This window comes from Mustela lutreola, chromosome 1 (genome assembly GCF_030435805.1).
Source record: "Mustela lutreola isolate mMusLut2 chromosome 1, mMusLut2.pri, whole genome shotgun sequence".
Taxonomy (NCBI): Eukaryota; Metazoa; Chordata; class Mammalia; order Carnivora; family Mustelidae; genus Mustela; species Mustela lutreola.
This window is the reverse complement of record NC_081290.1, coordinates 246,291,321-246,317,198: the sequence shown is the minus strand read 5'-3', so window position 1 is coordinate 246,317,198 and position 25,878 is coordinate 246,291,321. Positions and strand designations below refer to the sequence as shown.

General features: G+C 34.2%; 1 protein-coding gene across 20 annotated transcripts in view; it reads left to right on the top strand.

Moving 5' to 3' along the window:
• The window catches only part of SOX6 (SRY-box transcription factor 6), a 621,788-nt gene that overhangs the window by 184,328 nt on the left and 411,582 nt on the right, over positions 1–25,878 (top strand). The window contains exon 1 of one of the 20 annotated variants that reach the window (XM_059137123.1): positions 9,362–9,467. The exons of 18 other annotated variants lie outside the window; for them this stretch is intronic. The gene's annotated coding sequence lies outside the window, so the exon portion shown is untranslated. Of the gene's footprint in view, positions 1–9,361; positions 9,468–24,798; positions 24,902–25,878 lie in introns of those variants that run through there. One more of the 20 variants, XM_059137161.1, reaches the window with a different exon arrangement.

Here is a 25,878-nt window from a genome sequence, read left to right as displayed (position 1 = left end):
ACACTCTGAAAGTTCAACTTATTAAAGGGGGGGGGTGTTGGTTGAAAGAGGCAATGAGGTAGTTTTGTTAGGGGCTTGGTGCTTTAATTCTTTCTTTGTGCTTTGATATCAAATGACTGTTGTCTTTTTTTGCTTTCAGACTCTCTGTTGCTATTTCATTCACTTTCTTTTCTGGTAGAAGTCTGCTTTTTAGTGAGTATGTAGTTAAGTGGAGGGCTGAGAATCATAGTCCCTGGACAGAGGCTGAGTATTACTGATTAATAGTCAGAGAAGAGGTGCTACATAGGGGAATGTGTACTGGGTTAATTCGTCATATTACTTGGAAAGGTCCTTATTATTGCACAGCAGTGTGGTCACCTGGCGGTAGGTCATTAGCATTTTAGTCTTCTTTTCCTCACAACAATGCACAACATGCTAATTAGAGGATTCTGAAAGCTAAGTAACCTGTTTTAAAACCAGACATTTTAATTTGCAGCTTTAATGGCTGTTTTTATAATAACTGGCTTTATTGGGGGTAAAAGCACTTCTCATGTTCCACTAGCAAGGCAGAGTATAACAGAAGCTGACAAAATTAAAAACCTCATAATGCGACCTTTGCCTGGGATAAAAGGCTGTTTCATAACAATTTCCTTTTGTTCTTTGTTTAAGCCATTACTCTAAAAGGAGCCTCCGATTAATCTAAGTAAATGCATCATTACAGTACTAATCCATGTCCTTCTGTCAGTGTCTGTTTTAATTAAATAAGAAATGCTAGCAGAAAGATATCACGCACAAAGCTGTGATTGGAGAAAGAAGCACTGGTTGATCAGGGAAAGATTAAAAAGGGCTTTACTGTTTTGTCCATTTGCATAGCTCCAGATGCCACAGTGTTTCAGGTTGAAAGAAAACTTACAAAAGAGTTGAACACATTTCACTCTTATAGATTTAATATAATGGGATTTACCAATGAAATTCCAATCATCCAATTTATCACATGTTAGACATTCCAAAGCAAGGAATAGAACAGCTAGGGGTGTGTCTTTTAAACCCTTTATTCAACGTTGTGTTGTATCTGTGAAAACATACCTGCCAAATTTGCATGTTTCTTTTTGATTTTTGCCTAACGTGGATAGTGAAATCTGGTTGTGAATATACAATGCGATTTTTTTCCTTTTTGAAGTATTTCGCAACTTCTAGTTTAGCTAAGTTTTTTAATAGCTTTCTATTGATAATATATTAAGAGTTTAGGTGCTTAATTGGTTGTTAACAATGAAAAGTACATTTGATAAATGCTTATAAAATGAATATATCCAGTTAATATCATAGCACTGATACACAGAAACTCTTCTTAGCAGTAGAGTTACAGAATTCCCGTGGTGAGGGCTTTCTGCATATACGGGCCATTATTTGATGTAATGAAAAGAGAAAGTGTGCAACAGTGAGATTGTTAATTAATTTAGCCTAACAAGATGAAGATAAATGAAGCAAAGCACAGATTGAATGAAGCAAGAGGTCTTATTTACAATTTAATACATTTTTATATAATGCAGATTTCACTTGATTAAAAAAAACAAACAGAACCCCACCCCAAAAATACCTCCTAACAAAAAAGTACACTCCCTCCCACCACAGTTCAACACTAAAATCCACCTGACTTTACAGAAAACATGTACTGTGGCTCCATAGAGAAGACACTTTTACAATGTGTAAACAGTGCTTTTCTACTGCTAAGAATCCTATACTAGTTAATCTTTAACTCTAGCATTTTATTATTCTTGCTATAGAGTGGGGATGAACATAAGAATAATTATCTGGAAACCTTTTTTTTTTTTCCCTCCAGGTTATCCTGAGACATTTTGCTTTAGTTATTTAATAATCATTTTATTTTAATCCTTTTTTTTTAAGCAAAGGAAAGAAGCTCAAAAGTGAGAAAAGAAAAAAGAGCTGTGAGCCTTTTTACATGTGCTTGAATCTGTAGCAATTGTGCAGAATTCTTAAATTAGCATTATTTTTAAAAGTCTCCCTTTCAGAGATTAATGAGCTTTATCCAGTATTTGACCTTTTATCATTCTTGCTTTCTGCTCAGAAGTACTTCCTTCCTTCCTACAGTAGCTAGAAAAGACTGTCTCTTATCTTATGTTACTGTAGGCAGTGGTAACAGGGCTCTCTACAAATGGTGTTATTATGGTCACTATGTTTTTATCTCAGGGGTCACGAACAAATCCATGCAACTGCTTCTAAGGATTTCAATAAATAGGACTTTTTATCCAGACAATCGCCTTTTATGTTACTTTTAAACAAAACTACTAGTCCATCAAGAGTTTCAAAAGAAAACAATTCTACAGAGTGCCGGTATGGCCGCACAGACCAATCATCATGGCACCCATTCTCCAGTCCTTTATTTTTCAAGTCCACAACAATAGGTTGTTGATTCAATGGACAAGACCAGAACAATTAAGTTCTCTGTTTAGCAGCAGTGCAGCATTTTAATGCCCTTCTCTAATAATGGTCTCATTATTGTTATTCTAAGACTGGGCCTCAGGAGGAGGAATATTTGCTGGAGGTACGTCATTATTTTGCAAATTTCGATTAGCTCATCATGTTGTCTGTAGTGTGAAAATCGTAGCTAATTAGGGCAGCCAGTTAGACTACCAGCTTTTGAGCTTATGAGTTAAAAGGTAGCATACTTGATAGGCCAGTGATGTGAAAAAGGTGGTAAAAAGGAGGATTAGAGCAGTTGCCTTAGTAACTCCAACTTCCATCTGTGAGGGAACAATGGACTTGTGTTTCTCCCCCACCTTGGTGTAAAAATTGGTTTTGTTTTGAAAGGACAGGGTTCTTTTTATGACAATCTGGAATTCAGCCCAACTGAGTGTAGTTTTAGTTGTTAGGAGAGACCACTGGGGATAGGAAAGATGAAAGGTCATGGTGAGCTTCAAGGACATGAAAGGTTGTTGTCTCATGTAACAATGGTAGATTGTTTTTTTCTAATATTTCTAGCCAGCCCCTGAGTCAGGTGATGGAACAAATACCTACAGTTTAGTCAGGTGAAACAGGAGGGGGCAGGGCAAGGAAAGGAGAAAAATGGGGTAAGAGAGAGTTTGTACTTTGCTTAAAAAAATGAAAGGGTAACTTCAATTTGCTTTTATTAAACAAAGTGATATTTCTTTGTCACCATCTCTGAGAATCCTGTGTGCTTTGGATGGTTTGCCTCTGTGGGCCATCACATCTCTGGGAAGCTCTCCAATGTGTTAGGAAATGTGATTTAAGCTGTCTTCCTCAACTCCCAGGAGGACCAGTGATGTGATACTTAACAATAAATTTAGTTGTTGTAGCTTTCTCACATTATTGGTGTTCTTAAAAGGTTTTCCTTCAAATGCACACTGAATAAAATGAATGATAAATATGAAAGAAATTTGTTTCACCACTCTACAGGATTTTATCATAAATTCTATGACTTCCATCACAGAAAGTTTACAGGAAACTGTTTAGATGTTGCTGCAATAGCAACACAAATTTTTCTTTCTGTTCATAAGAAAATGCTACCATTTTAAGAGCTATTGGGGTTTTGTATTGCAGAGGAGGTGATAGGAAAGGATTAAATACAGTATAATTTTATAAAAATCCTCAAAGCCAAATCACCCTCTTTGGGTTTGAAATAGTTTTATTTCAGCAGAATGAATGGCTTCTGTTTTCCTTCCGTATCAATATTAAAATATTTGGTTGTGGTTGTGGTTTTGCGTGTGTGTGTGTGTGTGTGTGTGTGTTTAGATACTGAGAAAGTATAGGAACACTATCTTTCTAACCTTCATATTTCTTGCTCTCTATTGTCCTCAAACAACCCCTGTGTAATTGAAACTGGACTTGGTCCAGGAGATTGGGGAGATTTTCAAAATTTCTTTTAATCCCAGATCTTTGTTTTCTTACTTTTTCTAGCCAACTATCTTATTATTGCCTTTCTTTTTGTCTTTGTTTGTTTTTGAGAAGCTGTGTTCTTTTAATTTATTGTAGACTTGAGATAATAATAACATGAAACTCTGGATTTGAAGGACTTTTATCTAGTCCAACTCTTATATTTGAAAAATAAGAAGAGACCAGAAAGTTGAAATGACTTCCCCAAGAAAACTCAACAAGTTAGATATAGACAAATAAATGCCATTCACTATGCTGGGGTGCCTGTGTGGCTCAGTCAGTTAAGTATCTGTCGTAGGGTCAAGTCATCATCCCAGGGTCCTGGGATGGAGTCCTGCATCAGGTTCCCTGCTCGGTGGAGAGTCTGCTTCTCCCTCTCCCCACCGTCCTTGCTGCTATGCTTCTCTCTCCCTCAATCTCTCTGTCTCAAATAAATTAAATCTTTAATAATAAATACATATAAAAACCTGAAATCAAAGGGAGAATGAAGAAACATTATAGGAACATGCCTTACATGCTTACTGGTGGTTTTAGTGGCTGTGGGGAGATAGAATAAAGCTAACATCTGGTGGTGGTGGTGGGGCTGGGATTCAGATCAGATTTTTATAACTATTAAAGTTTCATTTTAAACAAATGAAACTTTTTTTTTTTTTTTTTTATGAAAAGCCCCACACAAAACCACAGCATAACTGGAGAGAGATGTACTTTAAGGTACTAGCATAGCATTCAGAATCTGGAGCATTTCTTGATCTAGGCACTGTGTGACACACGTTCTTATACATTATTATAATTATAATTAGTTACCTGTCCTATTTTTTAGTTTTTGAATCTGTAGAAAGGTACCTGATATTACCCAACTTTATAAAATGTCATGAGACCCAAGAATCAGTATATGATTTTAAAATGTAATATATGTTTGACAGAATATAATGTGTAAAGTTTTGCTTTATCCAAGCAGACACCCCAAGGCAAATATGAACCGTAATATTTAGATCAATATAAAGGCTCTAGTTTCTTTTTGGAATCACACAGAATATATTTGGAAATTTTGGATTATATTTAAACATGGAGGAGAAAATAAAATAATCCATAATTTCACCTTATTATTTTGTAATTAAAAAAATTTACTCCCCAGTAACATTTTGGTATATTTCATTTCAGTATTTTATTTGTGTGTGTATAAGAAGAAAGAATATGTCTATCTTGCTTATTCCTCTCTCTCTGGTGCCCAGAACAGTGCATGGCTCTTAGTAGGTACTTGAAAAATAGTTGAGTAAGTGAAAAAACAATCAAAACTAGATCATACTATAGATAAATTTTTTGAATTTAAAAAATCATTTTATTGTATTTTCCCATGTTAGTAGTTCTTGAAAACATGATTTTTAATTATCATAGTATATACCATCATATGGATAAATTATAATTTGTTTTAGCATTAAAGTATCAATTTTTTTCCTTTTTAGAACTTTATTTTTATGAATGAGGTATTTTAAGTTTTTTTTTAATTTAAAAAATTTTTTATAAACATAAAATGTATTATTAACCCCAGGGGTACAGGTCTGTGTAAAGTATCAATTTTTATCTTTCACTATTATAATATCAAAGTTATAATATGAAAATTCCACTAATAAAAAGTAAAAGAATAATTTAATATGAAATACAAATATGAAAGTTAAATAAGGATATCTTCCATTTATTGTTAAAGTGGTAAAATTTTAAAATTGGTGAAAAAACCTCTTATGATCATAGAATCATAGCAGATGTCATCTTCTCAATGACATCTACCGTGACCACCCTATTTTAATTAATTTAATTAATTAATTTTTGATTGAAGTATGGTTGACATCCTATAGAATATTATTTTCAGGTGCACAGTATAGTGATTTGACCATTATATACATTAAGAAATGCTTACCTCAATAAGTGTAGTTACCATCTGTCACTATACAAAGTTATTATAGTATTATTGAGTATATTCTCTGTGCTGTATTTTTCATCCCTGGGACTTATTTATTTTATAATTGGAAGTTGTAACTCCATTTACCTATTTCACCCATCTTCCCTCCCGCCACCAACAACCCCTTTGGCAACCACTAGTTTGTTCTGTATAATTATGAGTCCATTTCTCTTTTGTTGTTGTTATTGTGTTTGTTTGTCTATTCATTTATTTTGTTTTTTAGAGTCCACATGTAAGTGAAAACATATGGTATTTGTCTCTGACTTATTTCATTTACCATAATACCTTCTGATTCATCCATGTTGTTGAGAATGGCAAAACTTCATTCTTTATAATAACTAATATCCCATTGTATTTATATACCATATCTTTATTCATTTATCTATGGATGGACACTTGTGTTGCTTCCATATCTTGGCTATTGTAAATAATGCTGCAATAAATATAGGGGTGCATGTATCTTTTTGAATTAGTGTTCTTGTTTTATTTGAGTAAATACCATGAAGATTGACCACCCTATGTTAAAATTGCAACCCTCCAGGGGTGCCTGGGTGGCTCAGTCAGTTAAGCATCCAACTCTTGATTTTGGCTCAAGTCATGATCTCAAGGTTGTGAGATCAAGCCCTACATTGGGCTCCATGCTAGGCATGGAGCCTATTTAAGATTCTCCATCTTACTCTGCCTCTCCACCCCTCAAAAAAAACTGTAACCCTCCAAATATTCCTGATCTCCCTAATAACATTCTATTTGTTTCCATAGCCTTCATAAACTTTTAACATAATTTGTATATCTATTAAAATTATTGGCCATCTTTCTCTTATATTTCCTGGAATATAAGCTCTATATATAGCAGAGAATTTTTGACTGTTTTAGTCAATCATATTCTCCAATATCTTGAACATTGCCTAGAACACAATAGGTACTCAACACTATTTGTTGAATGCATTTATTAAAACTTAAAAAGATCGAAATGTCTACTTTTTAAGTCAAGAATCAACCCTTTTTTTCTTCACATGGATAACTTTCATCAACCAATTTGCATATGTGCTAAGGACTTCTGTCTTCTGAATGTTAATACATACACATTATCCAGTTAAATTAAATCATAGCACTCAACTGAATCTTAGACTATCTTGGATACAGTCTAAATGTCTTGCAACAAATGCTACAAGCTTTCACTGCACAAAGTCACACTGAAAAGCTTTAGGGAGATGGTTCTGGATAAGAAATGTCACCAGGGTCCATCCAAATGAACCCTTTCCTCATCTAAACATCCTTCTGGTAAGACTCTTAAGCTTTGTGTCTGACTTAGGCAAACTCAGGTTAACCTGATCATTTACTTACATTTTGGGGTAATTTTATCTTATTCTGCCCCAACTGATATTGGTCCTTTTCCTGAAATTTTCTTAGGAAAGATATTTTACAAACTCCTGTTTATTTTTTTCAATGCATATGGTTTATATTTAAAAAATAATATAAAACAAAACAAAACCATTATCACCTTATATTTTGGGGTAGTTTTTGGGTAGGTGTTAATTATGATCTTTAAAAAATAGTGATTTACATAGATGTAGTAATCCCTTACATTTATAAGGCATTTATAGTTTCAAAGCTTTTTAATAAATATGATCTTGTTTAATTATCAGAATAATCTTGGACACACAAGGCGTGGATTATTGTGCCTCTTGAGGGACTGAGGCACAAAACCATTAAGAGACTTAATCTGTTTTACAAATCTAGGAAGTTATAGAGGCCATAAGAAATCCAAGTCTTCAGAGTTCAGTATTGTTTTTCTTTTACGTACTTAAACCTTCTTTCCACATTAAGTAATCATTGTTCTGTTGACCTTTCTTAATAGGTTCCATGAAAATATAAGCAAATGATAAGAATTAACATTTTTTTCACTTTACTTTACCTAGTACACTATTCCAGTTCTCATGGACTTTTCTTTAGCTTCTTAGCTTTCCCTGGTTTGTTTTTTTAAAGTCATTATATTTCTTTTTTTTTTTTAGCATAATTGACATACAATATGACAGTAGTTTCAGGTATACAACATAGTGACTCAGCAGCTCTACACATTATCCTATATTCCACACAAATGTAGCTACCATCTGTCACCATACAATGCTATTACAATATCATTGACTATATTCCTTATGCTATGTCTTTTATTCCTATGACTTATTTATTCCTTAAGTGGGGACATCTATCTCCCACTCCCCTTCATGCATTTTACCCTTCCCCTTGTCCCCCCATAGTCATTATCTTTTCCTTTATTCTGACTACAAACATAAACTTTTGTAGCAATTTGTGAAACCAGTGGCTGCCACATATGTCTTTTCATCTTGTAGCTAATTGTTCATTTCACAGCTCTAGACCTGACTAAGCAGGTTCTGTTCCATTGTAACAGGAAAAGAGCAGACTGGTAGAAGTCCAGGGGATGGGAACGGCCTTGGAAGAAAGTGAATATAGTAGGCAAAATGCATTAGCTTAAAGATTGGACAATGAACACCAACAAGTCCATGTATGCAGTGAGAGAAATAAAATAAGTGTTTCGTAAGGCAGACAAAACAAGAGAAGTCTGGGGCAAGTGGTAGAGATTTAAGCAGCTAGGCCACCATAAAGCCATAGACACTAAGTGTAATTAAAGGACAGATTCCAGTTTCTGAGTTGACTGCGAGCGAAAGATTACCATGACTATGTAAGAATCATGGTCTTAGATGGAACAGCGTATTTAGATACAGGAAAACAAAGTAGAATCCTAGTTATTAGAATAAAAGCAAAAGGTCAAGTTCAAACTAGCAGCAGGAGTAATTGATTTCATTCTGAGTCCCTTTGTGTTGAAGTCTCCTTAGATGAGGTCAGAAATGGTCATAGAGCAGTGGCTCTCAAACTTTAAATGTACATGAGAATCACGTGGGGTGCGTCAGATTTCTGAGGTGGGGCCCAGGTGTCTATATTTTTAACAAGCACCCACATTATTCTGATGCAAGTGTTTATAAATCACATTTTGAGAAAATTGCCGTAAAGCCTGAGATGGCATTTTCTGTGGGATAAGGGGCCAAGTATTACAACTGTTGAGAGGGGAAGCGGCTAGGGGTTGAAAGTTACTAAAAGTTTACTAAAAGAAAAATGTATCTGCTAGTCCAGAGCTGATTTGTCTTTATCTGCATATAATTAAAGCAAAAAACACAGGCTGATATGCACTGGACAGGTATGCTATAAGCCTCTTTTATTTCTCTTTTCATGTATCTTGTTTCTTGTGTTTATGACCTGAGTGCTTTTGTAGTATCTAACATAAAGATTTATACCTTTTAGTGTAAGAAAGTAAGGGTCATTGTTCTTTTGAGCCTAATCTGAATTGTCCCTCGTTTTTATTTTCTGTTTGTTATCTACATGATTGAATTTCACCCCTTTCTTCCTGCTTCATAAATTGATTAGCATGAGTTGGGCAGACTGCTGTAATGCTAAGGGTTAACCAGAAGAGAATAACAAATGAACTATCTAGAAAGTTGATTATTAATCCAGCTAGAGAAGAAATATCCTTTTACTTAGCAAGAATGAGTATCCGAAGAGCTGATAATATTGTTCAGGCAGTGAGGTGGAATGGCAGAGGTTGGTAAGTAAAACAAAACTTGGAATTAATCTTTTATATTCATTTTTTAAAAGTGCCTAGAATGTTGATATATTTAAACAGTTAAATCTAATATGAATTTACAAGTTGCCAGAAAAAAATCTAGAAGTTCCAAATGTGTTTGTTAATGAGATCCCAACCTAGACTATCGGTAAAAGTTAACTGGAAAGTATTTACCTAAGTAGATAAATATATTTAATTTTGAATATTTATAAAAAAATACATGATTAGATTTGTGATTAAAAACAAGGAAGTGGGAATGGAGGAATGATTACTAAAACAGTGTGAGTCCAAACCTCAAACTGAAGAATATCGAGGGGCAAACTTGTTTTTTCACAAGAATAAATTCTTAGGAATGAAAATATAATTTAAAATATAATATTCACATAAAATTCAAAGAGATACTTTCCAGAATTCTAGGTAACAAGAAATGTCATAAATTCTCCTATTTTCTGGGTCATAACACTCATTTCATCGTGGTGTTTAATTTAAGGACCTTTCTAAAGATAGCTTTTATTGTATTTGTGAATTAGAAGGAAAGAGAAATGAGAGGATCTGTGCTATTTGTACAAAGAAAATTAAGCGAAAAGATAAGATTTTAATAATGTTCTTGCATCAAAGAGTGCTTCTCCTGTTGTAGAAGAAATTTTGATGTCAATATTCAATTCTGTAGGATTGGAGTTTTCATGAATTACTTGACATTACAAAAATGAGCCTTTTAAACATAGTATGGACTGTACTGCATATTATTGCAGCTTTAGGTAACCATCATTTCAGTGTAACGTTGTACTTAGGAGAAATTAGCAAACTTACTGAACTTACCTTAAATTGTAATTGTGTACCATCAAATGTAGATTTTAACCTTTTTTTAAAAAGGTATTTCCTTAGTAGCAATAAAAAGACCTCAGGTAAACATTTTGTTGTTTAATGCTTAAAAGAGCACAGAAAAAGCATGTTTAAGAAACTATAAATTCAATATTGGAAATATATATTAAATCTGTGCATATATTCGCGTGTGTGTTTGTGAATATATACAGTATATGCATTCAGAAGGCCAGAGCACCATCTAGCCATATACACTCAGCTTTTTCTTAGTTCCAGTATTCTGGCCCATATTTAGGATGGAGGATATAGAGCACAATACGTGAAATAATAAAGACAATAGTTAAAATTTATTGAGCTCTTGTGTGCTAAATGCTGTGTTAAATCCTTTATCTCATTTAATCCTCATAGTAACTCTGTGGATGTTGGAAAGCTACAAGGATTATAGTGTATGCTAAAATAAAAGATGAGGTAATTGGAGAGCCTCTAACATCTAATGCTAAAGGTCTAGAAAATAAAAGTCCAGGAAACAAAGTGTGTAAGAGGGGAGATTCCTTAATTCCATATGCTTGTCTTTCTCAAAGTTGGAAAATTTAATATGAACCTAGGAAAGAAGAGGAGAAGGAAATGAAGCAGTGAATTCTTAGCATTCATTAATTCCTTTAAAAAATTTTATTATGAAAATTAGTCATACAGAAAGGCAAAAGTGTAGGTTAAGGTATCTATGTGTTTATAAGAAATAAAAACTTACCAGTACAGTGGACGCCTACTGTGAACTTTTTCTCAATTTTATATTTTCCTCTCTTTTTGTCAGAGGTAATCACTCTTTTGAATTTGGGGTTCATCATTCTCATGATTTTCTTTACTTCTTCTTAAACTCCATATTCATTATACAGGAGGAAAAACTCCACTTACCATTCTTTGAGTTCCAAGAAAGATCTTTTCTTGCCTTCTTATTGTACTTTAATTAAAACAAAAACTTCTTATAATCTGCAAAGCCCCTGCACAATCTGGCCCCTGCATTACCATCCTCAGCCCTTGCCTTTCTCCCAGTGGATCTTTCTGATTCAGCTGCTATACTCGTCTATACCCTCCACATTTTTCTGCTCTTAGGTCTTCACGTAATGCTGTCCTCTCAACTGGAATACACTTCTTCCCCCTATTTATCAGAATGTCTTTTGCTCATCCTTCAGGTCCCTGTTTAAATATCATTTTTTCAAAGAAGTTTTCTCTGATGCTTCCAGTTCAAATCTCGTCTCCCTACAAAGACCTTGCTCCTCACTCTTAATTTATTTCACAGCAGATATTGCAATTGTAAATTATGTATTTACTTGTGTGAGTTTCGTTAAATATCTGTCCTTCACTCTGGACTGGTCTATCTTGTTCTCAGATGTCTTCCCTAGCATTTCGCACACATGGTCTGGTATATGACAGACATTCAATAAATATTTGTTTTTATTATGGGGGGGGGAATGTAGTGAATGAGAAAGAAGAAAGAGAGATTGAGATAAAGAAGGAAACCTACATAAAAATGGAGTCTGTGGTTTAGTTTGTTCATACCGTTCAGGTAAAATTATGCAACTTAATGCTAGCAAAGATTGGGGTGTGGGAGGTGGCAGAGACATTTTGGTTTCTTACCTTCCAGGGGTAGGACAATGACATTGTCCATTGTTGTTGCTTGTTTTTCAGAGAGATCTTTCACTTTGTATTCTCATTTTGGGAAATCTCCATTCCTGGATGCAAGAACTGAGCTTTCAACCTGTAAACTTACAGAACAGTACCAGTGGCCATAATCTTAATGTAAAAACATTACAATGGGCTCTAAAAATCTGGAAAAATTTAGGACATAGAGTTAAGAAAATATATCCAGTACATTCACATAGGAAAGCCATGAGGTCACTTGTAAGAGTTTGAAGGTGGATAATTATGGCTGAAATATTAATATAGATGATAACTGCTATAATATTGTTAGTCTTTTTTTTTTTTACAGGAGAATATAGAAAAAGTTATAAAAAAGGGAAAAAAATGAAGTCAGTCTGAGAGAAGGGCTGGGGTTTTCAAAATATCAGAATATCCTTACAGTGTACTCTATGTAAATCTTCACTGGCATTTGTAATTCAAGTCCGAGGCTATAAGATCATGCTGAAATGTTTTTTTTTTTGGTTGGTAGTATGGGAAGAGAAGATAAAAAAGAATAAAAAAATAAATAGATTAAAAAATCTTAGTGTTAAAAGGAGAGAATTTGTAGAAGTCTTCATTTGTGGTCATGGAAGGTTCCATTATTATTAATAACATTGTACCTTAGGGGGACCTGGGTGGTTCAGTTGGTTAAGCGTCCAACTCTTGATTTTGCCTCAAGTCATGATTTCAGGCTCATGAGACACTGGGCCTCATGCTGGGCTCCACGCTGGGCGTGAAGCCTGCTTAATATTCTTTCTCTCTCTCTCTCTCTCCACCTCCTCACCTCAAAAAATTGTAGCTTATATTTTTTATTATACTTTATATTTCTAAGGTGAGTTTTTCACATATTATCTTGTACAATTCTTAGGATAAAACTTGAAGTAGAGTCTTAACTATCTTTCTAGTAAAACTGAGACAGAAATCAGGCAGGAGCTTGGACAAAATTTTTTTAAAAATTTTTAAATTAACGTATAACATATTATTTGTTTCAGGGGTACAGGTCTGTGATTCATCAGTCTTGATGAATATTTGCCCAGCTCCACCCCTCCAAAAAGATTTTAATTGGAGGGTATAATTAGGTTCTTCTAAGGACCATGATCAAAAAGGTGAATGTCCTGTATAGGTTTTCCAGACTTAAACAATTTTTTTTTGTGTGTAATTTCCTAGAGAAGCAAAGGAGTTAACAGTCTCCAAAAAATGGAACTGAGATGGTTAAGTATATATATAATTAACAAACATTGCTAAACCTATTCCAAATTAAGGTTTATGAATGAAGTTTAATAGTCCCAGTTCTTGCCTGATATCTTAGGGCTTCAAAAATAAAGAGAAATGGATATGAGCTTATCAGATGAAATACTATAATTTGAAGTAAATTAAGTATTTAGTTCAAATAAAACCATGTGACCAAGCAGAGGATACAAGCCCCTTGGGTAGAAACCCAAGTCACATGAACTCGGGATGGATACATTCTGGTGCCCATTTGAAAGATTGTTTTGAAAAGGAATAGTGGAAGACAGTGTATATGTTGCATATATACATGTGTGCAGGCAAGTGGAGGGACTATTATTTGAAGACCAATGCCAGGAGTATTTGTAATGATTAGCCAAGAAGGCTGGGTGGTGCATTAGGGTAAAAGCCAAAACTTGTATTTTTCAATTGGACAAATAGTCTGGTTGCAGAGAAATTAAATTTTTCACTATTTCTAGGGCAGTTGGCAGAAGCTTCTCTTAGGTTAAAAGAACAAGACATGTTTACCCTTGAAGGACAGAAGTTTTAAGAGAATTCAAATGGTTAAAGTGCTGTCTGAAATGGTTAAAGTGCTGCATAAGGAAAGAATGTATATGCTGGAGGGTCAAACCTAAGTTAGCAGGGAAGATCACAAGGAGCCAGAGTCACAGCAATGGTAGAAGACAAACTTTGTAACAGTTATGGTTGTCCAAAAATGGAATGAGCTTCCTTGATGAGGTAGTGAAGGCCTTGTTACTAAAAGAAATTGGAAAAGAAGATTAAAACATTGAATTGTACCAAGTTGTTTCAGTATTAAACCTTATAAGAAGATGTTGTTTATGTGTCAAGGCTAAGAGAAGGAGCTGAGTCAGCATCAGAGACAAATATACATTCCTCAATTATGTCAAGAAAGAATGAACTTCATAAGGCCAGATTTCCTTTCTGGATTCCTCAGTCATGCTTACTGTAGTATGTGAATAAGAAAATTAATGTATTTTTATCTGTTGGCAGCCATTTGATGGCTGAATTACCAGAAAAAAAAACTTTAGACCTCACCTGCTATCCCCCACCAAAAATTAACATTAGAGAATGGAAATATATTTTAAAGGGAAAAAAGAGAAATCAGTTTGTTTCTTCATTGGTTGTGGATCTGGAGAATAAGAATTTAATCACAAGGAGAATAGATTTAAAAATAACACTAAATTCATTTACTTATATTTAAAAGGCTCCTGAGCTTCTGGTACATTGAGAAGATAAAGGATCATGTTTTTAAGCATCTCAGAAATTTTCTGTTATTTCAGTTTCTCCTTATTGAGGCAATGTGTTTCATTTAAAAAATTAAAAATATTTAAGAATTTACAAGTAATGCACAAATATGTTCTTATGAAATAATGCCTGACATATAGCAGCAATTATTAAATACTCAATGAATAATTATTGGGAGAAAAAGTAAAGGAAATTTTCCTCAATATCTTTCCCCACCCTAAATTCTATTTATCTTCCCAAACATAATTGCAGTTCTTATTCTAGTTTCTATGCTTTTGCACCTCTTTCTATATACTTGTATACAAGTATACACAATTATATAGAAATGTGCAATTTTATTTTGTGTGAGGTAGCACTTCTCCCTTACATACATTGTATTTTACATATTTTTCCATTGATATTATAACTTAGATTTCTGTCAACTTATATAGCTTTACCATATTTTCTTCTATGTAGTATTTTATACTATGTTATATTATACTGATAGACATCTAGATGCGTTCCAATTTAAAGATTCTCAGTTGAAATTTTAGGTATTTAAAACCTGGAGGATGGCAAAACTTGACTGTGTTCTTAAATATATAAATGGGCATAGAAAATTTCTACTAGGTAGGCTTAGGAGAATTAAGGACATCATAGGCAGAAGTATCGTGAATATGAAACGGCATGGAGGAGTGAAAAAGCTTGCTGTAATTTAATCCTTCCTTAAGGCAATACAAGAAGTTTTTTGTTTTTTTTCCCCTAAGGATTTTTATTTATTTTTTTGAGAGACAGCAAGAGAGCACAAGCAGGGGGAGAGGCAGAGACATGCTCCCCACTGATCACGGAGCCTGATGCTGGGCTCTATCCCAGGACCCTGGGATCATGACCTGAGCCCAAGGTAGACTTTTAACTGACTGAGCCACCCAGGTGTACCAAGGCAATGCAAGAAGGTTTTATCAGGGGATATTTGGTAGTGAGGAAAGGCCACTTAATTAATCCACTTAAAATCGAGTGAGAGCAACAACTATAAACTCTGGACAAAACTCAAAAAACAACTATCTGAAGACACTGGAAAGCAACCAAAAGCAAGCTAAATTTTGAGAAGAGATGGAATTTGGAAGAAGAGAGGAAGGGTTATAGGGTAGGGTGGTCATTTTTAAGGTTTCCAGCATGAGGGCAGGCCCTAATCTATGTCAAGCTAATAAAACTCCAGTAGAAAAATCAGCAGTTTTTCTGGCCCGGAGAACCAGAACAGACTTTGGGACAACCATAGCTACTGGGAAGTGAGGAGGTAATCCTGGAAAGAAAAAAGAGCCATAGAAAGGGAACCCCAAATACTGTGTTTAAATTTTTCCCCTGTCTCTGATCCCCCAAACCATGCATGCATGTGACAGATGTTAAGTAGCCCAGGTGAGGCTGAAAGAACTAGGCAGATATTTGAGCTTCTTCCATTGCAGTAAGACAGAATATGTCATTTGGGTCTGAGCAAGTAAGCGTCTTGCTAAAACAAACAAAAGTGACCCTCTTTAGAGCATTATAAAAGAATCCAGAGTCCCTATGACATAATGGTCTTGATAGCTAAGATATAATCCAAAATTACTCAACAATATGCAGATCAGAAAAATGTGAAAAAAAGAGGGCATTTTATCAGAGAGAGAGAGAGAAAAATTATAAAAAGAACTAAATGGGAATTTTATACTGAAAAATACAATATCTGAAATATGAAAATAACTTGATAGGCCAGTCAGCAAAGATAACAGAGGTAAAAGTCAGTGAAATTGAAAATAAATCAATAGAAATTATCTGACTTAAAGAACATAGAAAAAATTGGAAATGAAATGAATACAGTGTTAGGGATATGTAAGACAATATTAAAAGATCTAATATATGTAAGTTCCAGAAAAAAAGGAGAGCAATATTAAGAAAAAACACTTGAAGAAATAATGTTCCAAATTTTTCAAATTTGGCGAAAGGTATAAATTTACAGATTTAAGAAGTCTGGTAAACCCTAAGCAGGGTAAATGCGAAGAAAATTACACCAAGGCACATTATGATACACTGCTAAAAACAAGAAAAATTTATAGGTTAAAAGTTATTTTTTGATAAGGACCAAGAAATAAAAGGACACAACCCACCAAAATCAGGAATGGAAGAGGAATCATCGCTACGGGATTTATAGAGATTAAACACAATAAAGAAATGTTATAAAAATATGTCTAAAAATTGTAGTGCTTAGCATGAAATGGGTAAATTCCTTGAAAAATACAACTTATTAAAACTGAAAAAAGATGAAACCAAAAACTTAAGTAGCAACTTATCTATAAAATAAATTGAATTTTTTTAATTAAAAAAAGCTTGGGATGCCTGGGTGGTGAAGTTAGTTGAGCATCTAACTCTTGGTTTTGGCTCAGGTTGTGATCTCAGGGTTGTGAGATGGAGCTCTGCTTCTGGCTCTGTGCTCTGTGGAGTCTGTTTAAGACTCTCTTTTCCTCTCTCCCTACCCCTTATCCTTCCTTCCCCCAACTCTCTCTCTAAAATTAAATAAACAAATCTTTAAAAAAAAAAAAAACTTTCTATAAAGAAAAATGCAGACCCAAATGGTTTCACTGGTGAATTGCATCTAACATTTAAGAAATAATGCCAATCTTACATAAAATTTTTCAAAAGATAAGGAACTTTTCCCACTTCATGAGGCTATTACCAAACCTAAAAAATATAGCAAAAAAGGGAAAATTCTAGACCTATATCTTTCATGGTCATAGATGCAAACATTTTTAATAAAACATCAGCAAATTAAATTCATCAATATAAAAAGAAAATAGTATATTTTAGGATTTAGCCCAGGAATGGAAGGTTAATTTAACACTTAGGAAAATCTCACCGTATTAACAGAATAAATGAGAAATACAATATGACCGTTTTTAAAAAAAGATTTTATTTATTTATTTGACAATCAAAGATCACAAGTAGGCAGAGAGAGAGGAGGAAGCAGGCTCCCTGCTAAGCAGAGAGCCTGATGTGGGGCTGATCCCAGGAGCCTGGGATCATGACCTGAGCCGAAGGTAGAGGCTTTAACCCATTGAACTGCTCAGGTGCCCTATAATATGACCATTTTAATAAATATATAAAAAGTATTTGACGATGCCCATTCATAATTTAAAAAGTCTCAGCAAACTAGTAATAGGAAATAACTTCCTTGATTTGAAAAATGCATCTATGAAAAACTTAAAACTTAACAAACATCATATATAATGGTGAAATATTGAATGTTTTCTTTCAAGATGGAGAGCAAGATAATTAAAGCCCTATTTGACATTGTGTCAGAAGTCTTAACCATTTTAACGATGGAAAGAGAGCAAACAGTATAAAAATATGAAAGGAAAAAAGTAGAACTCTCTCTTATCTACAAGGTTCCATAATACAAGGTCTTTTGTATTTTAAAATACTACGTGGGTGGAGATAAAGATTTCATGGTAAATAATGGGAAGAATGACTTTGTTTTGATTCAGTTTAAAAAATTAAAACAAAAAATAATAAACATAAGTTTATATAATTGGCAGAATTTCACTTGTAATTCTAACACTGCATTAATTCTTAGAAGGAATTAGCTGCATTTTTTTTTTAAGATTTTATTTATTTATTTGAGAGAGAGAGAGTGAAAGAGCATGAGAGGGCAGAAGGTCAGAGAGAGAAGCAGACTCCCCATGGAATGAGGAGCCCGATGCGAGACTCGATCCGGGGACTCGGAGATCATGACCTGAGCTGAAGGCAGTCACTTAACCAGCTGAGGCACCCAGGCACCCTGACTGCATGTTTTTTAAGAGTAATTTTTCAGGTCAAATATTGTGATAGCACCATTACTTTTGATATTATGGTATTATTACAAGGGTATTATAACAAGGGTAAGTTTTGCAAAGAAAATTTCCTATGGACTTTGCTTAATGTTTTTATATTCAAATTATTTTCTTTGAATAATCTACCATATCAACTATCATTCCTGCTAATTTTTGGTTTCAGTTTCTATACAGTCTCACTGTGAATTATTATTTTTTTTAAAGATTTTACTTATATATTTTAGAGAAAGGAGAGCAAGTGTGAGGGGGGAAGGGTAGAGGGAAAGAATCCTCAAGCAGACTACTGATTAAGCACGGACCCCTGCTTGGGGCTCCTTCTCATCACCCATGAGATCATGACCCTCATGGAAACCGAAAGTCAGAGGCTTAACCTACTGAGCCACCCAGGTGCCCCCTCACTGCAAATTCTTAATTCGTCAATAATTTGTGTGGTTCTTCGCACTGTATTTCTTCTCGTCAGTTCCTGCATCTTTGCAAGACTTGCAGTTTCACTTGACAGTCACTACATACTTTTATTTTGAATGTCATTTACAATATTCTACAATGCAATATTCATCAGTCAGCTAGCCTGATTCTCAAACTTCACTAAAAAAAATTGGCACTTTTAAAAAGTTTTCCTGTCTTTAGGCTGCACTTAAATCAGTTAAATTGATCTATGAGAATGGGACCTAGGCATCACTATTTTTTAAAGATTTCATGTATTTTCAATGTGTAGACAAATTTGAAATCACTGAACCAAGATTATCAAAGATACAAAGAAATTGACCCAAATGGGTAAGATACATGCTAAGTTAATTTGTGAGGGATGTTTGAGCAAAGACTAATTTTATGAATGTTAAGTCCATTAGAGAATGCTTTCATAATTTGACACCTTTCAGTTCCTATGTAATTGTGGAGATTCAGATAATGAATATTTGGATAATGAGAGAATCTCCTCTATTATTGAATGCCAAGTATGTATGGGCTAGGAATACAGTGGTGGATTAAAATGTGTGCTGTTCCTTTTTTCTAGGCACTTATAGTCCAAAGAAGAGGAAGATATTAAAAAATATTTAATTATAAGATAATAAATAGTATGAAGGGAAAGGAAGACCTAACATGATATATGATCAAGGATGGTAACTCTGCATTAGTGACTAGTGATTTGTGCTAAGACCTAAAAGATGAGTAGAGATAACTTGGTGAAGAGGAGAAATAAGAGGGAACAGGATATTTGAGGGCCGTAAACTGAGAAGAAGCTTGTAAGCTGTAGGAAAAGAAATCAGGGACAGATGACTAGAGTAGAGTCAACAGAGAATAAAAATCAAGTCTTAAGTTGTAAAGTGTATGTGACTGTCAAAAGATAAGATTAGAAAGATGGTTTGGAATCAGATATTAATAGATCTGATATCCATACCAAAGAATTTGGAGTTTATTCTATATATTATGAAGAAATAGCAAAGATAATTAAGCAGGAGATTGTCATGATCAGATTTAATGTTTTAGAACTACAATTCAGATAGGGAAAAAAAAGTTGCCCAATGTGGCATCCTCAACTTAGTTTCAGAAAAGTAAATTTTTCTTAGTTTTGCTTTTCCTGCATTGCAATAAAAATTGTTAAAGTCGAATGGATTTTTCACTCAGACTCTCATTATTACCCTATTACCCAAGCTAAATGCAAAAACCACATGTATAAGGACAATAAAACAAAACAAAACAAAAAACTCCACTAGCATTCCTCAAGAGCCAAATGAATACCAATACAAGCAGAGTCTTCCTATGAGTTTTTCAGTTTGCCAAAGATAACTTGAGAGCCACATATTCAAAGGGTTGACCCCAGAGAACAATATGGCTCCAGATACCACAAATCTCTGAAGATACTGACAAGGACTAAGGCAGTTAATTTGACAGCAACAAATATGAAAATATGAAACTGTCCTTTTAGTTTGAATGACTAATAGCTAGTAGAATAGTAAGTGGGAGAGAAAAAAACTCAAAATTTTATTTTTTTTTTTATTTATTTTTTTTTTTTTTAAAGATTTATTTATTTATTTATTTGACAGAGAGAAATCACAAGTAGGCAGAGAGGCAGGCAGAGAGAGAGAGAGGAGGAAGCAGGCTCCCCGCCGAGCAGAGAGCCCGACACGGGACTCAATCCCAGGACCCTGAGATCATGACCTGAGCCGAAGGCAGCGGCTTAACCACTGAGCCACCCAGGCGCCCCAAAACTCAAAATTTTAATTAAATAATGTTTTACATATTTTTTCTCCTTTGGACTCAAAGCAGGCACAAATGCTATAGCAGTTGCCTGGGATTTCCATAGCATTAATTAATTCAAAAGGGCAGAAAATGAATGAGAACCAGAAACTTATGTATTATGCCCTTCTTTCCTTTAAGCACTAAGATAAACTCAGTATCTCTCGTGATCACAGGAGTTTGCATTTCTAAGACTTGGGTGTATCCAATTTAAAGTGGATGAAAATATGCTCCCAAACACAATAAGAAAGGGAAGTTTTTTGTTTTATTTTTGCTTTGCCTTTCTGTTTACTGAAAGTAACAAGTGATGGAAATATTTACTATTACATTTATTTGTATATTTAAGTGATAGAAATAAGACATGAAAATAATGACACTACTGAGAGAAAGCACATCTAAATAGCTTTTTTGCTTATTTTCCAAAGATAAAGTGCACTTAAGAAAACAACTTACAGGTATGATTTAGACTTATCTTCGTTGTATTAGAAAATAGGGTTGCTTCTTGTATTAATGGACTCCATTGCCTTCAGACCACTGACAGTTGGGAGTTCAAGAAATGAAATAGTCACATGTGAATCAGCCAAAGTGCCAATTAGATCCAGAGATACTAAATTTTAGGAGACCTTATAGAGGGTTAATTGGAATGGGGAAGCACATAATTAAATCCTGGTCCTGATTATGCTGTACATTAACTGTGCAACTGTATTTCATTTAGTCTATCTCAGACCTGTATTAGCACTATACAATTATTATGCTACTACTGCTGATAATAATACCAATACAAGTAATTGAAAGTTTCTAGTGTCCCAGCACTTCGTTCCTATTTATTTTTCTACTTTTCTCTTTCTAAAATTAGAGCTCTAGTTAGGGATGAAAGAGTAAAATGTTACAAAGTTCTGGAGAAGAAGCACTTCTTTCTAAATGAAACAGCTCCCTAAAATCTGCTGTATAGCTCTCTGGCATATTTTGTGCTAATTGTCCATGGTATTCAGTGGGACAGTGCCAAAGAGAGATACAACATATATGTAGATCAGAAAGAAAAAACTTCACTATAGGCTTATTTCTGATCGTTTAGCTTACTTTTTGTGCTGCCACCTTTTCTTTCTTTTCAGCTGTGCAGAGTCAGTGATTACTAGTAATAGCTAAATTTACCTATATTCTAATTTCTATTTTAGAAGGTAAGAAAAAATGGATTTCACTTTTGACTATGCTTCTTGAATTTTTTCTATTTTATCAGTTTATTTTGTTCTTTTCCTAGGGTTGTTTAAGTACTTTTTTAAACCCTAAAAATGAGGGCGTGTCAGAATTGTTGCAAGCAAAGATAGACGTAATCATATGTGGTTCTTGTTAATAAACACTATGTTGATATTGACTGCTATTTAAAATAGTAGTTCTAAAATGAATCTACTTTTAGCATTTTTCCTTTTCTAGTGAGTTTATTCTGCAACATGTAATCATTTTTTCATAACGGTCACATTTTTGTAACACCGTTATTGTCATGGGATCAACATAGGCTGAGGGGCTCAATATAGAATGAGTTAATTCCTCTATTACACATTCATGTATTTCTTAGATTTCTAAAGACTACCTCTTTAAGCAACCAAAGCTAATTTTACAATTTACGTGTGCATTCTGATTTCCTAACTAGTTTATTGTTTAGAAAGTATTGAAAGAGTATATTCAAACTCACCATTACCAGGGTTATAGTTCCTGTTAAAATTTTGGTGTAACAAATATATAGTTGAGGTAGTATTATCATATCTAGTTTTAAGTTATAATTTTTACTTTTTTGTTTTTTTAAAGGATTTTATTTATTTATTTGAGAGAAAGAGAGAGAGGGAGAGCGAGCATGAGTAGGGGGAGGGGCAGAAGAGGGAGAAGCAGACTCCCCACTGAGCAGGGAGCCAGAGCCGGATGTGGGGCTCGATCCCAGGACCCCAGGATCATGACCAGAGCTGAAGGCAGAGGCTTAACTGACTGAGCCACCCAGGCACCTTTCTAATTTTTAAATTGAATTTCTTAACAGCTTATCTTGATGGCTCAGAGTTACCATTGTGAACATATGATTCCTGAGCTGCTCCTTGAGTTGAGGGTTTATTAAGACTACTTAGCTCTATATTGAATGACCCCCCCTAACTGCTGTATTTCTTTGAGTTCTTGTAGCTGCATTTTGGGTTTCCTGCCTTTGCCTTTGTTTCTAGACTCTAAGCTGTCATTTCTGTAACTGGTGTTTTTGCCCCCAGTAACTTCTCATTCTATAATCCTAGAAACTGTTATTTCTATTCAGTTATGGGCTGATAAGAAGAGAGAGAAAAAGATGAACATTTTATAGAGTTGTTTTTTGTTGTACAGCACTTGGTACAGATGGTTTCACATACATTATGCTATGTAACACGTCTTTGAATTGTTATTAGTTCAATTTTTTTATATAACATTTATCGAATACCTACTATATGCCAGGCACTGTGCTAAGAACTTTACATATAATATGTCAGTTGAGTTTATTCTTGCAACATTCCAGTGAGGTGGATTAATTTACTGATAAAAATACCTAGTCTCAGGGAAGTTGAGTAACTTCCCAAGATCATACTACTAGTAAGTGGTAGAATCAGGATTTGAACCCAGACATGCTCCTTAAATAATTAAAAGTGGTATAATTACGTCTGAAGTAAGAGTAAATAGATTCTGAGATCAGGAATTCTCCTTTGAGAAAAGTAAATAAGCTGTAGTGTATTACCTTGCACCTGTTTTCAGCTTTGCTTTGTTTCTAATTCTCCTCATTGATGTATTATAGGGATGTTACTGTACATGGAATCTATCAAGAAATGTAGTGATTTAGGGCGCCTGGGTGGCTCAGTGGGTTAAGCCGCTGCCTTCGGTTCAGGTCATGATCTCAGGGTCCTGGGATCGAGTCCCACATCAGGCTCTCTGCTCAGCAGGGAGCCTGCTTCCTCCTCTCTCTCTCTCTCTCTCTGCCTGCCTCTCCGACTACTTGTAATTTCTCTCTGTCAAATAAATAAATACAATCTTTAAAAAAAAAAGAAATGTAGTGATTTATGTGTGGGGAAAGTGTCTAAACAACTTAATATTCAAGACAAATTAATTCTAAAAGAATGAAGTTAACAAATATCTACCAAAGAAGGGACAATTCTTATTATTGCTAAGTAAGACTTTTTCATAATTCATAGAATCAAGAGTGTATTCTTTGCTAAATTTCATATATCAAAAGGTATTGGTTTATGAAATTTAGTCATTAGCCAAAATACCATTCTATTTATTGTTGATAGCTGTATTCTTGGCTATTCTATGGCTTGGAGAAACAGGTTTTAATCTTAATGTTTTTTTTAAAAGTATACATGATAGGAAGGGATAATTTCAAGGAGCAAAAAGCCTCAATTAGATCTTCTAATGGTAGTTGAAGTGGTGGTTAAGAACTTGGTTTTAAAGTTTATCTGCCTAGATTCAAACCCTGGCTCCACCATTACTAGTACAAGCTTGCACATACTAGCTTTTCCTGTGCCTAGTTTCTCAGATGTAAAATAGGGATAATGATAATAATACATAATAATACTCATATTTGGGTTGTTTATTTTGAGGACTAAGTAAGTCAATATGTGTAAAGCAATTAGATTAATGCTTGTTGCATTATAAGTGTTAGCTGTTGTTATTTTAATTTTAATTTTTAACCATTTTCCAAATCTTAGAGTTCTATAAAAACTGCTAAGAATCTTGTCTCTGCCTATCAAAATAGTTTATTTTTCACTTTACAGATAACCTAATAATGTCTTGTATCATTCCCTCTCTCTTTCCTTAAGACCTTCCCTGAACTTGACAATGACCTTCCAATGAACTTTGTAACTTCATTTTAGATCCATTTCTTGGACCTAAACACAGAAACATCCAAAGTTGCAGTATTTTATTCAGAATGGACATAGGCTTCATGTGAGGTATCAAATACAGCATCTCTTTATCTTCAGATAATTTTCCTCCAAGTTGTAAGATATTCTCTGCCTTTGAAAATGTGATACATTAGGCAAATAGGGTAACACTGCAGCTCAGTTGCTGACTTGAGTGTTTCATGTGTGTTAGTATCCAATAATGAGAGGACTCCTTGCTTATTTGCTATTTCATTATCAAAAGAAAGTTGCAAATGGCAATTTACTCTTTACCCCCCCCCCCCACTATGGTATGCATGTGCAAGACAAAGATAAAAGCTATGTTTTCTTCGTGGAAGGGTGTGTGTGGGGTTAGAGGATGATTTCAAATTAGAAATAATGACAGTAATAGAGGCTTCCAATGAAGTTACTGTGACCACCAAAGGACAGAGGGGAGACGCTAACTTCTGAAGCTGAGGTATTTGATTAAACATGTAGGTTGTTCTTTATGTGTACAGGTATCAAGTGTGTTGTTATTTAAGAGCCGAAGAGAGTGTGATTGAGAAAGGTGTTTATTGGATGGTTTGATGATGGCTGGGAGAGAAATATCCCGAAATATCCATAAAGCCTGCAATAAGTAAAGTAAAAAATAACATTTTAATAGGCAAAGACTTTTGCTTTTAAGACTTTTGGTTCTCTTTTATAGTAATTGTGAGAATCAGCTTATTGTAATGCTCATTTATTATTTTGGATTATAAAACTGACTTAGACAAAAATTAGACTTTGATTAGAATGTCAAATGCGTTTCTTTCCCTTTCTCTCTCTCTCTCTCTCTCTCTTTCTTTCTTTCTTTCTTTCTTGTTACCTTAGCAAAAGTTTTTAACAGCTTACAACTTTTTCATCCTCAGGTGATTTTATTTCTAAATGTTTATTTTTCAAAGTCTGGCATTGTGCCTGCGTATGCCTCTGTGTGTGTTTGTATGTGTGTGTATTTGGTTTGGAAGAGGAGATGAGGAGAGAAGGTAAATTTTAGGGGAAATGAAAGGCAGTGGAAGTTAGTGTAAAGATTTGGAGACTTTTGTAACAAACAAACAAACAAACAAACAAACATGTTTTGTCCCTTAGAGGGAAAACTGAAACTAACCATATTATGCATACTTCAATGAGGAATGTGTATGAATCTCATAGGCAAAATTACAAGAAGAAGCAAACTTTCTAAGAGAGGGAAGAACACATAGGTAACAAAAAATTGTAGCAGAGTAAAGAGAAACTTTTTAAAAACATACTTTTAAACACAGTGTCTAATTTGGATGAAGTTTTAACAGAATAGGCTCTGCCATTTATCGATTACAACACTTTAATTTTCTCAATGTTACAAAGTGTTGATTTTGATAAAGAATTTGTTGATGCTATATCAGCTTCTCCATGTGGAGAAATGCTGCTGGGTGATTAGTT